We start from the raw sequence: 15,251 nt of genomic DNA, 5'->3' as shown, positions 1-15,251 counted from the left end.
GTCTGCACCCTGTCCATCCTTGGTGAGATGCTGTCAGAGATTAGCCTCCGTGGGTTTTTGACACTGGCGTGGACATCATAATTGTCAGGTTTGCTGACGGGCCCCCGGAGTGAATCTTGGACCCAATGCTGACACATTCAACACAAAGAAGAACTTGAGACTGACTCTTTGTTCAGCATTTTCTGTTGTCCTTTCTCATAATAGACTAGTCACCCTCCGTGACTTGATGCAAGAACAGTTGGATCACAGTGATCTGGAGTTTCAACCAGTCCCTGGGACATTCCTGTTTTCTGTATCAAGACGAAGTCTGGGAAATGGAGGTTGCTACAACACCTCCAGAAAATTAATGCTATGATGGAAAGCATGGGAATGTTGCAGGCTAGCATGCCTTCACCTGCCATGCTTCCTGCTGATTGGCCAGTCCTCATTGTGGATCTGAAAGATTGTTTTTTACAATTCCTTTACATCCCAATGACAGACTGAAATTTGCCTTTCTGGTGCCAATTATCATTAATGCTGAGCCCACACAGAAATATCAATGGAGATTTTGCCGTAAGGCATGCGAAAATTTGCTGGCATTTGCTGATGATATGGGGCTGCAAGTGACTCCAGAAACAACCTCCTTGAAATTATTTGATGTGATAAACAGAGACCCTTTTGTTCGACTAAACATGCAGATATGATACTCTGTAATGCTATGTTCTGTAAAATCAAGATTGTTACTGACGCATGCATAGTTACTGATGCTTGTATAGTTACTGACGTTTGTATAATTATCATGTCCTTGCTAAGATTCCTTGAATTCCAGAAAGTTACTGAGCTAAACCTTTATAGAGAACAGTGAAGAAAGGTTAAAGGAAGATAAGGTAAAGAACGAACCCCTAGACCAATGAAGACACATGCGCAGAAATACCCGAGAAAGGACACGTCATCAGAGAGCCGGACTGATTAAAAAGATACACACGGAAAACGGAAGCACGGCCGCGGCGAAGCGGGATCGCTTCCCGGCTGTCCAGCGCTGCGTTTTGCTTATTGCTTGCTTGCTATAATTAATAAAACTTTTCTTTGATTAAACTTTAACACTCTCTCGAGTGTATTTATAACATTTGAGGGTTGAAATAATTTTTGGGACGAACAGTCCCGCATCTGGAGGTGCAATTTTTTTTTTTTTGCATTCATTGCAGACAGTGCATGAATGATGTCCAGATATTAATGGACTTTTACATGGTTGTGTCCATATATATGGGCCTGACCACGACACAACTGTCTCCCTTGTTTGATCTGTTAAAGGGGGACTCTGAGTTAAAGTCACCTCTGACATTGACCCCACAGGCACAGTAGATGCTGGATGAGGTTCTGCGAGCAGTTTCTGCTTGTCAAGTTTATTACATTAATCTTTCCATTGATGTCGCTGTTTTTTTTCATTGCCACTCCAGATTTGCATTCCACAGGTATCATTGGCCGATGAAAACACTGGAAATGCCATTGCTACCTAGAAGGATGGATCTGAGTGGCAGGTTTTGAAGAGTCATGAGGCTGGGTCAGCCCAATTGGTGGAATTACAGGCTGCTGTCATAGCATTTCAGAAGTTTTCCCAGGCACCTTTCAATTTGGCCATGGATTCTGCCTCCATGACCAAATTGAGAGCCCATCCACAAGCAGGTGTTGATGTTGGACATTTGTTTCATTTATTTTTTTGTGGGTTTTTTTTTGTTGTTTTTTTGGGTTTTTTTGTAATAACGAAAGGGTGAGATATCACCCTGAAATTACAGCCTTCTGATTGTATGGAGTATTGTATTTTCCTATTATTTTTCCTTTTGATTGTTTATAATGTTGCTAGTTTCTTTGTTAATTTTTCTTTTTTCTTTTCTTTTTGTTAAACCAAAAAGGGTGAGATGTCGCCCTGAAAACTCAGCTTCTGAGCTTGCTGACATAGTTTTCGAAGACTTTCCCAGGACAATAACTGTAAACATAGAGATATGTATGCATTCCTTCTGTTACACGTCTTGTGATGGACATCTCTCATGGCCAGTGCAGTGGCGAAGTGTTATCCTGACCATCCAATCCCTGGCCGTGGTCAGAAACCTATAAATCCTGGGAGGAAAAATAAACTCTCTCTTCCTTTCACCACACCTCGAGCTGTGTCCGTGTGATCAATTCGTATCCAGAGGCACCAGGAAGGAACAGTATCAATATCCGAAAACTGGTCAAAAGACTAAAAGGAGCATGCGCGAGAAGACAAAGTGAAAAGTTCAGCTAAGGAGAAAATTCCTGACCTCATCTCAAAGACCCCCAGACATCCACCAAACTGACCAAAAAAGACCAGTGCACAGCCGCAAAGAGGCGTAGAGCTAATTTTAGTATAAGGCAAAGACAAGCAGGGTTAAGAAATGAATATATATTAGGCATATTGTGTAACCCTTGTTTGTAAAAGATAAAACAAGCCAAATCTCAAAAAGCGTGCATGCTTTTGGAAGAGATGTCCCCCATGCACCTCAGCGCTGAATAAATTCATACCTGTTGTAGTGCATTTAAAAAAATTATGGTATGTCCCAGTGTCGCTGCCCGAATCGGCCTCTTTTGCCTCGGCTAGCTGTGGCCGATGTCAGCGGCAGGAGTGGGGAACCAGGCTAGCACTGCGAGGCTCAACCTGGAACCTCCAGAGCTCCTCTGCGCTCTGGCGTTGGGGCTTACAGGGCGACACAGGATGCGGCGAAGGGAGAAAGAGTGCTCAAACTCCTCCGATTTCCCAGGAACAAGTTTATTCCAACAGGTGCGGGGCTGGGATCACAGGGGAGAGGTCTGAGCCGAGACCCTGGGCACCCCCATGCGCCAGGTTTTAAGGACCGTGGGCGGCTCGTATGGTGACCAATGGGACAACAGCCACGGAGGGGTTATGGGTGGGGATTACAATATGCAGGACCAATGGTAGGGACCCGGGGGGGGGGAAAGCAACTGTACAATCAATAGGGCGTCGAGGAAGGGATGATAGGCAAGGAAAGAACTGGAACAAAAGGTGGGGGTTCACATAGATTGACAGGGCTTAGGGGCAGGATTAGGGTGATGGATGGGGAACAATCTGGAAAAATGGGAAGGGTTTACCATGATGGGCACCTGGGGACAAACCATTCTTTATGACCGGGGAGCAACTGGGGTAAACCACCTCTGAACTTAATAAAACCAAGCAATATGGGCGGCAACATCTCCCCCTTTCCTTTTAAGAAACAGAGGAAGGCGTGGGGTCTAGGGGAGCAGAGGGTACAGCAAACCATTCAGGAGAGGGAAGAGGAGGAGGAGGGGAAAGAGGGTTTACATCAACATAGTTAACTTGCCGTGGGGGGGATAACAAAGAAAGGATAAATTGAATTAAACACTTCCGCAACACCGCGAATGTACCTAAAATAGTAAAAAAATTACAAAAACAATCTATAATATGGTCCTTATAACAGAAGAGAGCCATCCGGAGACACCCCATCCTGCAGGAGCACGGTGGCCAGTACGACATTCGGGGTGGTCATCCTTCTGATGGCTCTCTAAAATTAAAGGAAAACAAATACTTCAGTTAACATAAAGGGAGAGCAAAAAATCAATAGAGAAAAGGGGTTCGAGACATTCCTCCTCCTCGTCGTCCTCGGGGGTTACTGGGGCGGCCTGCACGGACGCAGCGACATCCTCTTGCTCATCTGGTGGCCTGGTAGGATGTTTTGGGACATAAGGTTTCACCCACTTTTGTGGGATCCACCTTAGTCCCTGGGGCGAGGAGACGCAAGCGTAACCTCGCCCCCAGGTCACCAGATCGAATGGACCCATGATCTTTTGGGTCTCTGGGTCCCGGACCAGCACTGGAGGGCGATGTTGGAGCTCGTAGTTGCTGGTGGAGTTAAAGTGCAGTGCCACTGGAGGATTGGGATTAGTATCAGTACAGTTCAGAAAATTGATAGTAAACAGCGCCTTTGATAGCCTATCCTGAGGGGCGCAACCTTTCATTGAATCCCATTGACGTTTTAGGACGCGTTTGAGCGACTGGTGGGCTCGCTCTACAATCGCTTGGCCGGTGGGGGAGTGTGGGATGCCTCTCTTATGTGTCACTCCCCAACTCTGCAGGAATTCTTCCAGTTTCCTGGAAATGTATGCTGGGCCATTATCTGTCTTTAGCTCTTTGGGGACCCCCAGCACAGAGAAAGCCTGCAAGAGGTGTTTGCAGACATGCTCGGCTTTCTCTCCTGTGTGGGCAGAAGCAAAGACTGCCCCTGAGAAAGTGTCTATGGATACATGTACGAACTTCAGCCCGCCAAATTCGGGAATGTGAGTTATATCCATCTGCCACACCTCACAGCTCCCCAGGCCTCGAGGGTTCACCCCCGCCCCTAGAGAGGGCATGACAGTGGTCTGGCAATGGGGGCATGTGGCCACAATGGCTCTGGCCTGATCCCGCCGCAGGTGGAATTGGTGGACCAGGCCAGGCACATTCTGATGGAACATTTGGTGGCTCAGCTTAGCTTGTTGGAACCGATCGGGGAGCTGAGCCATGGAAACAGGGGCAGCGAGGGAATCAGCCATCTGGTTTCCCTCGGCTACTGGGCCGGGGAGATCTGTGTGCGACCTCACATGCATCACGAAAAATGGTTGCTTCCTGTGGGAAACAGTATATATTAATTTAGAAAGCAACTCGAACAATTTTGGGTTAGAGACCTCCTTCAGGGCAGCGTGTTCTGCTCTGGCAACCACCCCTGCAACATAAGCCGAATCAGTGACTAAATTGAAAGGTTCAGAGAACCTCTCAAAGGCCCTGACGACTGCATCCAACTCAGCAACCTGTGGAGATCCCTCTACATATTGAACATCTGCTTCCCACTGCTGAGTCTCAGGATTTCTCCAAGTCACCACAGACTTGTGAGATGCCCCGGATGCGTCAGTGAACACAGTCAGGGCTTTGAGGGGCTTCCTGCTCCGTACTTCTTTTGGAATTGGTTCGAATTTGGAATTGAAAAATTTGTGGGCAGGGGCATGAACAGAGACCTGGCCCTCAAAACTATCTAAAGCAATCTGGAGTGTCTCATTTTCCCGAAGTAACTGATTAAACATCTCTTTTGTCAGCTTATTTGGGGACTCTTTGTCCCGAGACAAGCTGACTGGTACCCGAATGCATGCAAAGTCGCACCCAGCCATCTCCCGAAGCCTGGCCCGAGCTCTCCCGATGAGCTGAGCCATCAGCTCCTGTGGCCGGGTGACACTTTTGGACCTTTGATGGCTCAAGAAAACCCACTCTATGATTAAGAGGGGATCCTTTGAGCCCTGGTCCCACTGAAAAATCAGCCCACTGAGGTGTGGCATTCTCCCGAGCACAATAAACTCAAAAGGCAGGGTCGGTTCGTACCGATGCGCCTGTCTTTCAACAAGGGCCTCTTCTACTTTCTCCAGGGCTTTCCTCGCTTCTGGGGTCAGGGTCCTGGGAGAACTCAGCTCCTTCTCCCCCTTCAAAAGTGTGAAGAGGGGGGCTAGGTCTTCAGTGGAAAGGCCCAGCCAAGGCCTGACCCAGTTTAAGGTCCCACACAGCGAGTGAAGGTCTGACAAGGTTTTCGGATTGCTGTTTATTGCCAATTTTTGAGGCACAACGGTCCTCTCAGCAATCCGCAGACCCAGATACTTCCAGGGTGGCATCCGTTGAACTTTATCCTCCTGGAGTTGAAAGCCTGCAGATGTTAAAGCCTTAACCACTCGGTCAAGTGATCGGGTGAGTAGATCGTCATGGGGGGCGCACACTAGGACATCATCCATATAGTGATGGATGATGACCTCCCCCATCTCTTTGCGCACGGGAGACAGCAATGAGGAAACATACCACTGGCAGATGGTGGGTGAATTCTTCATGACTTGTGGCAACACCCGCCAGTGGAATCTCCTCATTGGGGCTTCTCGGTTGAGGGTGGGCACCGAGAAGGCAAACCGTGGGGCGTCATCAGGGTGCAAGGGAATTTGAAAGAAGCAGTCTTTTATATCAATTACGGCCAGATTCCAATTTCGGGGGAGCATCGTTGGAGTAGGCATCCCTGGTTGGAGGGGTCCCATGTCAACAATGATTTTATTGATGGCACGAAGGTCGTGAAGGAGCCGCCACTTGTCTTTCCCCGGCTTCCGGATAACAAATACCGGGGAGTTCCAAGGGCTGGTAGTCTCTACAATATTACCTTTTAATAATTGCTCCTCCACGAGCTCGTTGAGCGCCCTTAATTTGTCTTTTCGAAGCGGCCACTGATCAATCCAGATTGCTTCATCAGTGGTCCAATCAAGTTTTTGGAAGGGGCGCTCTACAGTGGCCGCTATTAAAAATCCCGAGGGGTTTTCGGGATTTCAATCTTTACCCCCCATTGTGACATAAGGTCTCTCCCCCACAAGGGAACCTGGAAATCCGCAATGAATGGGCGTAAATTTGCCAATTGCCCATCCGGCCCCATAATTTGCACTACGCTCCTTGATACTTGCGCTAATTGAGTACCCCCTATACCCTGAATTTTCCCTGCCACAGGTTGCAGCTCCCAATGTGACGGCCATCTCCTCTGGGGGATGATCGTCACATCTGCCCCCGTATCAAGCAGACCCTTCAGATGGACAGATTCCGCACCCTGCTTGATGCTGCAATCGATGATGGGTTTGTCCTCACCCACTATTTCTGTCCAGTAGACGCCCGGCTAGCTCAGTCGGTAGAGCATGGGACTCTTAATCCCAGGGTCGTGGGTTCGAGCCCCACGTTGGGCGCCATCTGTCGCTGCCCGAATCGGCCTCTTTTGCCTCGGCTAGCTGTGGCCGATGTCAGCGGCAGGAGTGGGGAACCAGGCTAGCACTGCGAGGCTCAACCTGGAACCTCCAGAGCTCCTCTGCGCTCCGGCGTTGGGGCTTACAGGGCGACACAGGATGCGGCGAAGGGAGAAAGAGTGCTCAAACTCCTCCAATTTCCCAGGAACAAGTTTATTCCAACAGGTGCGGGGCTGGGATCACAGGGGAGAGGTCTGAGCCGAGACCCTGGGCACCCCCATGCGCCAGGTTTTAAGGACCGTGGGCGGCTCGTATGGTGACCAATGGGACAACAGCCACGGAGGGGTTATGGGTGGGGATTACAATATGCAGGACCAATGGTAGGGACCCGGGGGGGGGAAAGCAACTGTACAATCAATAGGGCGTCGAGGAAGGGATGATAGGCAAGGAAAGAACTGGAACAAAAGGTGGGGGTTCACATAGATTGACAGGGCTTAGGGGCAGGATTAGGGTGATGGATGGGGAACAATCTGGAAAAATGGGAAGGGTTTACCATGATGGGCACCTGGGGACAAACCATTCTTTATGACCGGGGAGCAATTGGGGTAAACCACCTCTGAACTTAATAAAACCAAGCAATATGGGCGGCAACATCCCAGGGGAAGAATTCACCCTTGGTTTTGTATAATGTTAGGCTCTACCTAGCCTCCCTTTCTTTTTCCCTACCCCATTGGCTGTATTCCCCCTGTATCCCCTGACCTCCCCCTCCCTCTAGTTTAAAGAGACAGCTCCCGAGGCACCTCGCTCTCTCTCTTGCCCGGGGTGATTCACATACAATAAACCCGGGACCACGTCCCGCAAGATTGAGCCTCCTTTGTCTAAATGACCTAAGTTCATGCGTGTCAGCGAGGTATCCCTCTGCGGAGGTCGGAAGTGGAGCGACTGCCCTGAAGCCCTGAATCTGAGTGGCAAGTGGCCCTGAGGGCTGCGTGGCAGCTGGGGGACCCCTTTCCACGCAGTGGCTGAGCAGAGAGAGCTGGAGGGCACGGCACACGACAGCGGGACACCTCCGAAAGACGACAGCGGGACACCTCCGAAAGACGGGGGGGATGGTTCACAGCCCCGGATTCCAGGACCGGCGGCATGCAGCCAGTGGGGGGAGGGGGTAAATTCTCCTTGCAGCCCCAGGCCGCGTGCAGCCAGAGGTGGGGGAGGTGAGCTCTCCCACAGCTAAAGCTAGCTGCTGAGTCCTAGAGATTACTGTAACCCTTGTGATGACAGTTTGTTTTCTGCGGTAGAAAAATCGACAGATTGTGTGCATAGCTGCTTTATCATCAGAATGGGATAGCAGCTTTCCACATGAGAGGAGTTATACACAAAAAATACAGGATTTTTTAAAAACCACAAATGTAAAGATTTCAAAAAATAAGTTAAAACAGTTTGTATTATGGTTGTCTCAGCATAGTGTACAGCTTGAACTGTTACAAATAGATTCAGCAACTGCCTGGGATAAAACTGGAAATTTATTAACTTTAAAAATAGAAAAGGGAGACAAATTTGCTTTAAAATTTCTCCCGGTTTTCCTTTTAATTCAAAAAGAATTGGTTAACAGAGAAATGAAAGTAAAAGAGAAACAGCCACTGCAGTCTTTACCGGATTCCCCTAACCCTTCTCCCAAAACCCCTGCTCCTCAGCTAAAGGAGGTACCTGGGACAGTTCAAGAAAAACAGGAAACGCAGATTAACAATGCCAGTCCTGGTCTCATGCGTCCCCTTGAGCCACCCAGTTCTGATAGTTCTGCGCAAACCATCAGGACTCCCTCCCTATATCCTTCTCCTCCCAGTGTTAATGAACTACTCTATCCCCACGTGGCTGAGAGCCAAGATGGCACTGGCCATGTGTTACCTGGCCACATGGTGAATCTTTCATTGTATCCCCTTTCTCCTACCCACAATCCTTTTCACCCACCGGTTCCTGCCCACAACTCTTATTACAATCCCTTTCTTCCCTCAGACATTCCTCCCCACTCCACCATACCCCCGCCCTGCCTGACACCACTCTACGACACCGCCTCCTGATGTTGCAATTCTACCCCCCATGCCTCCGCCCCCTGTCTCCACAGGGGGAGTGGTAGTGGGAGAGAGAGCTACACCCCTTGTTCCTGCGGAGGGGCAGGGGGAGAAGTGTCCTGGCCCTGCACCCCGGGGGCGGGGGGGGGGGGGGGGGGGGCTGTGCGGGCCATCACCCAGCTCCTGCGGAGGAGAAGCTGGGCCCTTCCACAGGCCCGGTGAGAGAACGGGGCGCCCAGGGCCCGGCAGGGGTGGGTGTGGGTGGGAAAACCCAGAGAATACTAGCCCTGAGGAAGATGAAGATATGCTTACAGCTGCTCCTGTAGTATATAATAACAGCAGAGGAGCAATGCAAATACAATTTCAGCCTTTCAATTTCCAAATTATCAAAGAAATTTGTAAAATAAAAAAAGAGTTTGCTAAAAATAGTGAAGTTTTAAGAGGAATAATAAGAACTACATTAAAATCACAGGATTTAATTCCTGCTGATCTTAAAGATTTATTCCAGTGTTTACTGACTCCCTCCGAGTTTGACCTTTGGGAAAGCTCATGGAAAAAATCTTTAACAGAACTCCTAGCCGAACTTTAGCAAGGCAACCAAAATGCACGTGATGAAGAGAATAATGAAATAACTTTAGAGCATTTATGTGGAGAAGGGATTTGGGCTAATCCTGAAGATCAAGTGAGACTATTAACAAAATTTATTGCAGATAAGATTTGTGATATAGCAGAAAGAACTTTTAACCAATTGCCAACAGTTGAAAATCAAGTTAGCTATGTTAATATTAAACAGCTTCTATCAGAAAGTCTTTTGCAGTTTATAGACCGGCTTCGACTGCAGATACAGAGACAAGTAGAACCAGTGGCCCAGACAGAACTAATTAAAGAGATGTCTCAAAGGAATGCCAACAAAGCCTGTTGTAGAGTGATTCTGAGTCTCCCTATTAATCCTCCACCCACTATTGCAGACATGATTGAAGCCTGTGCAAAAAAGGCAGATTTGTACAGTGTACACGACCAGAAGCCAGGACCAATAAACCCAAGGACTGTGGCAGCTGCAACACCAGGAATGAACAAGCCACAGATGTCATCAGAACAGCTGCAGCATATCATCTGCTTCCAGTGTAAGAAGTCAGGACATTTCGCGAGGAATTGTCCTAAAAAACAGCAACAAAAGAAACACTAGAAAGAAGCTGTAGACAATCAACAAAAAAAACTAGGAAAAAAGCACTATTTCATCGAGTACCAAGACACAAAAGTGATGTACATGAAACAAAAAAAGGCCTCTATTTTAATTGGAAAGGGTGAGAAAAGGGAGCGAGGTGTGGGACCACAGAAAATTAATTGTGGGGAACGCATGCCTAACAAGATTTGGCAGCCACTGAACCGAACTAGACTTGTAACTGCTGAAGGTTTTTATTTCAGAACTGACCGTTGGACAGTCATTGGAGTGGACCTGCAGAACACTTCACAAGACATGGCTGGACTGGCTAGTTGGTATTTTGTTATTTGGGACACACCACACACACCCCTAGAGATTGAAGTAGCTCCCATGACAATTAAGGGAGATCTGATACACCTCATTCTCCTGGGTAGATGTCCACAACCACCCTTCCATTTGATCAAGACCAGATAATAGCCCAGGTGATCCCTGTTCCAACAGAAGTTCCACTAGATGATAAAGCCCCAAGTCTACTGGGCAGAAGTGGTTGGTGACGACAAACCCATTATGAAGTGCAACCTGACACATGGATCAGAGCATCTCCATGTGGAAGGGTTGATTGACACAGGGGCAGATGTGACTATCATACCCAAAAGGGTGTTGCCTTCACATTGGGAATTGCAACCTGTGGCAGGCAAAATACAGGGTGTTGGAGGGGTAAAAGTGGCAAAAATTTCTAAAATAATTGTTCAGATTGAGGGCCCAGATGGATGATTGGATAGTGTCCACCCATTTCTCACTGACTATAAGTGCCTCCTGTGGGGGAGAGACACCATGTCCCAGTGGGGAGTCAAACAAACCATTCCTGACAACCCCCAGGATTTTTAGAGGGGGCCACTGTAGACCGTCCTACCCAAAAGTTAACGTGGCTGGATGACAATCCAGTCTGGGTAAACCAGTGGCCTCTCAGTAAACAGAAGCTCAGGGTGCTGGAAAACCTGGTAGAGGAACAACTAGACAAAGGCCACATAGTAGAAACAACCAGCCCTTGGAATTCCCCAGTCTTTGTGATAAACAAACCAGGGAAATATAAGTGGTGCCTCCTTCAAGATTTGAGAGAAATAAACAAAAAGATTGAAGACATGGGATCGCTCACACCGGGAATGCCCTCCCCGACAATGCTTCCACAAAATTGGCAATTGGCAGTGCTAGACATTAAAGACTTTTTTTTCCAAATTCCCCTGCACCCAGAATATGCACCTAAATTTGCTTTTTCCATTCCCACAGTCAACCAGGAAGCCCCAATGAAGAGATACCACTGGAGAGTTTTGCCTCAGGGAATGAAAGCGAGTCCCTTTATCTGCCAGTGGTATGTGGTGTCATTGTTAACCCCTGATTGCACTGAAAAAAGGGAAGCCATTATTTTGCACTACATGGATGATGTGCTAGTGTGCTGCCCCAATGACACGATACTCCAACACACACTTGACCTAGTGGTTAAAGTTTTAACCTCTGCTGGATTCCAATTGCAAGAGGACAAAGCTCAAAAGATGCCACCTTGGAAATACCTGGGCCTGGAGATCACTGTGCGGACTGTTGTTCCACAGAAATTGGAAATCATTAGCAATCCCAAAACCCTAGCTAATCTCCATTCACTGTGTGGGTCCTTGAACTGGGTCAGACCCTGGATAGGTCTCACTAATGAAGACCTGAGTCCCCTGCTCAATTTATTGAAAGGGGAGAGAGAGCTGCTTTGTCCCAGGGAACTGACTGCAGAAGCAAAAACCACAATTGAAAAAGCACAAAGGGCCTTGACAGAAAGACAGGCACATCACTTCAAGCCTGAGCTGATTCAAAAGGCCAGGGTGAGGCTGCGGGAACTGGCAGGTTGTGACTTTGTGTGTATTCACCTCCGAGTCAGACTTTCTGGGGAGGGAAAGCACTCTCCTGAGAAACTGACCAAGGAGATGTTTGAGTACCTGCTGCAGAGCAATGCTAACCTCCAGTTTGTTCTGGACAGCTACAGTGGGCAAATATCAGTCCATGCACCATTGCACAAATTGTTTCATGAGGAATTCCACCTCATTCCTCATGAGAAAACGAGCCATAGGCCACTCAAAGCTCTTACAGTGTTCACTGACGCATCTGGAGCATCCCATAAGTCGGTGATGACTTGGAGAGATCCTCAGACTCAGCTTAGGGAAGCTTATGTTGAGTTTGTGGAGGGGTCACCCCAGATAGCCGAACTGGTTGCAGCCGTGCGAGCCTTTGAGAAGTTTTTAGAACCGATTAATTTGGTTACTGACTCAGCCTACCTAGTAGGGGTGGTGTCCAGAGCAGAGCAGGCAGTTCTCAAAAACATTGAGAACAAGCATCTCTTTAGGTTGCTCTCCAAACTAATTTGTTTGGTTTCAACTCGAGAGCATCCTTTCTATGTGATGCATGTAAGGTCCCACACCAATTTACCAGGTGAAATCGCTGAGGGGAACTGGAAGGCTGATTCCCTTGCTGCCCCAGCTGAAAAGGTACGTCTCCCAGATGTGTTCCAACAGGCAAAGTTAAGTCACCAGCAATACCATCAAAATGTGCCAGGACTGATTCGTCAGTTCCAGCTGACACAGGATCAGGCTAAAGCCATTGTGGCTACCTGTCCTATTGCCAGCTCCAGGCAGTGCCATCTTTAGGCATCGGAGTTAATCCCCAAGGCCTTGGAAGCTGTGAGGTGTGGCAAACAGATATCACTCACATTCCCAGTTTTGGTCGCCTTAAGTATGTACACGTGAGCATTGACACATACTCAGGAGCAGTGTATACCTCTGCTCATGCAGGAGAAAAATCTGTACATGCCAAACAACACTTAGTACAAGCCTATTCAGAGCTGGGGAATCCCTAAAGAAATTAAAACTGATAATGGCCCAGCATATCAATCCAAAGAGTTCCTAGAATTTGTCCAGCAGTGGGAATGGAACACAAAATTGGCATCCCCCACTCCCCCACAGGCCAAGCTGTGATTGAGCATACCCACCAGACACTCAAACAATTCCTGCCCAGACAAGGCAGTGAGGCAGTGTGGATGTCTCCATAACAGAAGGTCTGTAAAGCTATGTCTACCATCAATTTCCTAAACTGTTCATTTGAAAACATGAATCCTTATGTGACTCGGCATTTTAACAGTGGTGATCAATTTAAGTTTTCACAGTGTCAGCCAGTTTTAATCAGAGACCCAGAAACCTGGCTGACCAAAGGCCCCTATGAACTTGTCACTTGGAGGTGTGGCTAAGCTTGTGTGTCAACCCCTGCAGGCCCCTGATGGATACCTCAGAAGTGGGTAAAGCCTTTTGTTCCCAAAAACCCATCTCCAGCAAGAAGAGATGAGAAGCAGGTGTCTGTTGCTTCCAAGAGAAGACGCTGCCGGAAAGACCAAGAAGAAACCTTTCTAGCCTCTGACCTGCACACTTTGACTGTGAACATGTTTTAAAAAATGTTTGTTTCCTTTTTTTTAGAGATAACCTACCTCCCACTCAAATCCACAGTGAGCCCTACCCCAACAGTCATCCTGTTCGTGCTGAGCAGTCTGGCAGCTGCCTGGATCATCCTTCAGCCATGACAGAACATCTGGGTGACCCTGGCACAAACACTCCAACAAGAGAATATCTGCTTGTCCACTGCAGCAACAAAGGACCCTATGTCCACCTGTTTGGTAGGAATCCCACTGCAAGCTGGAGATTTTTCAGTCATCTTTGACACCCCCAAACCTAACACAGCTCCCAAAACACACAGCACCCAGCCACACAAAAGCTGTAAGCGGTGAGCTGTAGTAGTTAAAAACCCTGTAGAAGAGTGGCTACCAAAACTGCCCAGAGCAGAAAAAGAACCCCAAGAATTAGAGTTATTAGGTTCTTCCCCTGCACCTTATTGTATCCACCTTACTTATAACTCGCTGACATATACTAAATTACACCACCACGTAATACAGTATTGAAACTAATTCAAAGCCAAACAATGGTGTAGTGTGCTAAGTCATGTCACAGCAGATGATCCTCTCCTCTCACATCCAAAAACCCTCCCTAAAAGCATATTTTTGATTTGCGGAGATAGAGCGTGGGCAGAGATCCCATCTTGCCTTCGAGGAGGACCGTGTACCTTTGGGACGCTGTCCCTGTTAGCACCCAACCAAACCCAAATTAATAAATGGATTCAAAAAGAGAATTTGACCCACAAATTTTGCAAAAGAAACACTGACATTTTAGACCCAAATTGTGATTCTGACATTTTTCATTGGGCAAAATCAAAAAGAATTGCTGCATCCATATTTCTTCCATGGGTTGCAGCTGCCAAGGCACTAGGTGAATTAGGACAATTAGAATGTTGGGTAGCGAAACAGGCCAACTTAACATCCACTGCCCTCAGCTCCCTCCTCAAAGACGAAGAAATTACCAGACAAGCGACCCTCCAAAACAGAGCTGCCATAGACTTCCTTTTGCTCCTGCATGGACACAAATGCCAAGAATTTGAAGGACTTTGCTGTCTAAACTTGACCTCGAAAACTCCCAGAGTCCATGAAGCTCTCTGAGAGATGAAAAACTTGATTGGACAAGTGAAACAAGAATCAGAAGACTGGTTTAATGAGCTGTTCAAAGGTTGGGGACTCACAGGATGCTGGACTACAATAATCAGAACAATTCTGTTGTTTTTTGTTGTTTTGTTTTTAATTGTGTTAGCATTTGGAATTGTCCGTTGTTTAATTTTTAAAGCCCTTAGTGTAATTTCTACTACCTCAGAAGCTAACCACATGGAACTAGCCAACAGAAAAGAATCTAACCAACCCACCAATAGTGAGTGGTGGACAAGCTCACAGTCTGAATCAAAATAAGCCAAAGTTTTTATACTTTTGTATAACAGAAAAAGGTGAGGTGAGGTGTTGTAGTGTATTTTAAAAATTACGGTATGTCCCAGGGGAAGAATTCACCCTTGGTTTTGTATAATGTTAGTCCCTACCTAGCCTCCCTTTCTTTTTCCCTACCCCATTGGCTGTATTCTCCCTGTATCCCTTGACCACCCCCTTCCCCTAGTTTAAGCGACAGCACCTGAGGCACCTTGCTCTTTTTCTTGCCCTGGGCGATTCACATAGCATAAACCCGGGACCACATCCTGCAAGACTGAGCCTCCTTTGTCTAAATTGCCTAAGTTCATGCTGTATATATTATGATATCCCCCCCCACCTGTGTTCTGTGACGGGCAGGCACATCCCCTCGAGGGACAATGAT

General features: G+C 47.6%; 1 protein-coding gene and 1 non-coding gene across 2 annotated transcripts in view; one reads left to right on the top strand and one right to left on the bottom strand.

Moving 5' to 3' along the window:
• Positions 1-15,251, bottom strand: part of LOC131591649 (homer protein homolog 1-like) — a 380,529-nt gene that overhangs the window by 328,242 nt on the left and 37,036 nt on the right. The window lies entirely within an intron of this gene.
• Positions 6,684-6,756, top strand: TRNAK-CUU (transfer RNA lysine (anticodon CUU)). Its single transcript has one exon. It is a non-coding gene; the product is annotated as a tRNA-Lys (tRNA).

This window comes from Poecile atricapillus, chromosome W, assembly GCF_030490865.1.
Source record: "Poecile atricapillus isolate bPoeAtr1 chromosome W, bPoeAtr1.hap1, whole genome shotgun sequence".
Taxonomy (NCBI): Eukaryota; Metazoa; Chordata; class Aves; order Passeriformes; family Paridae; genus Poecile; species Poecile atricapillus.
Note: the sequence above shows the minus strand (reverse complement) of the source record. Positions and strands in the feature narration are given on the sequence as shown.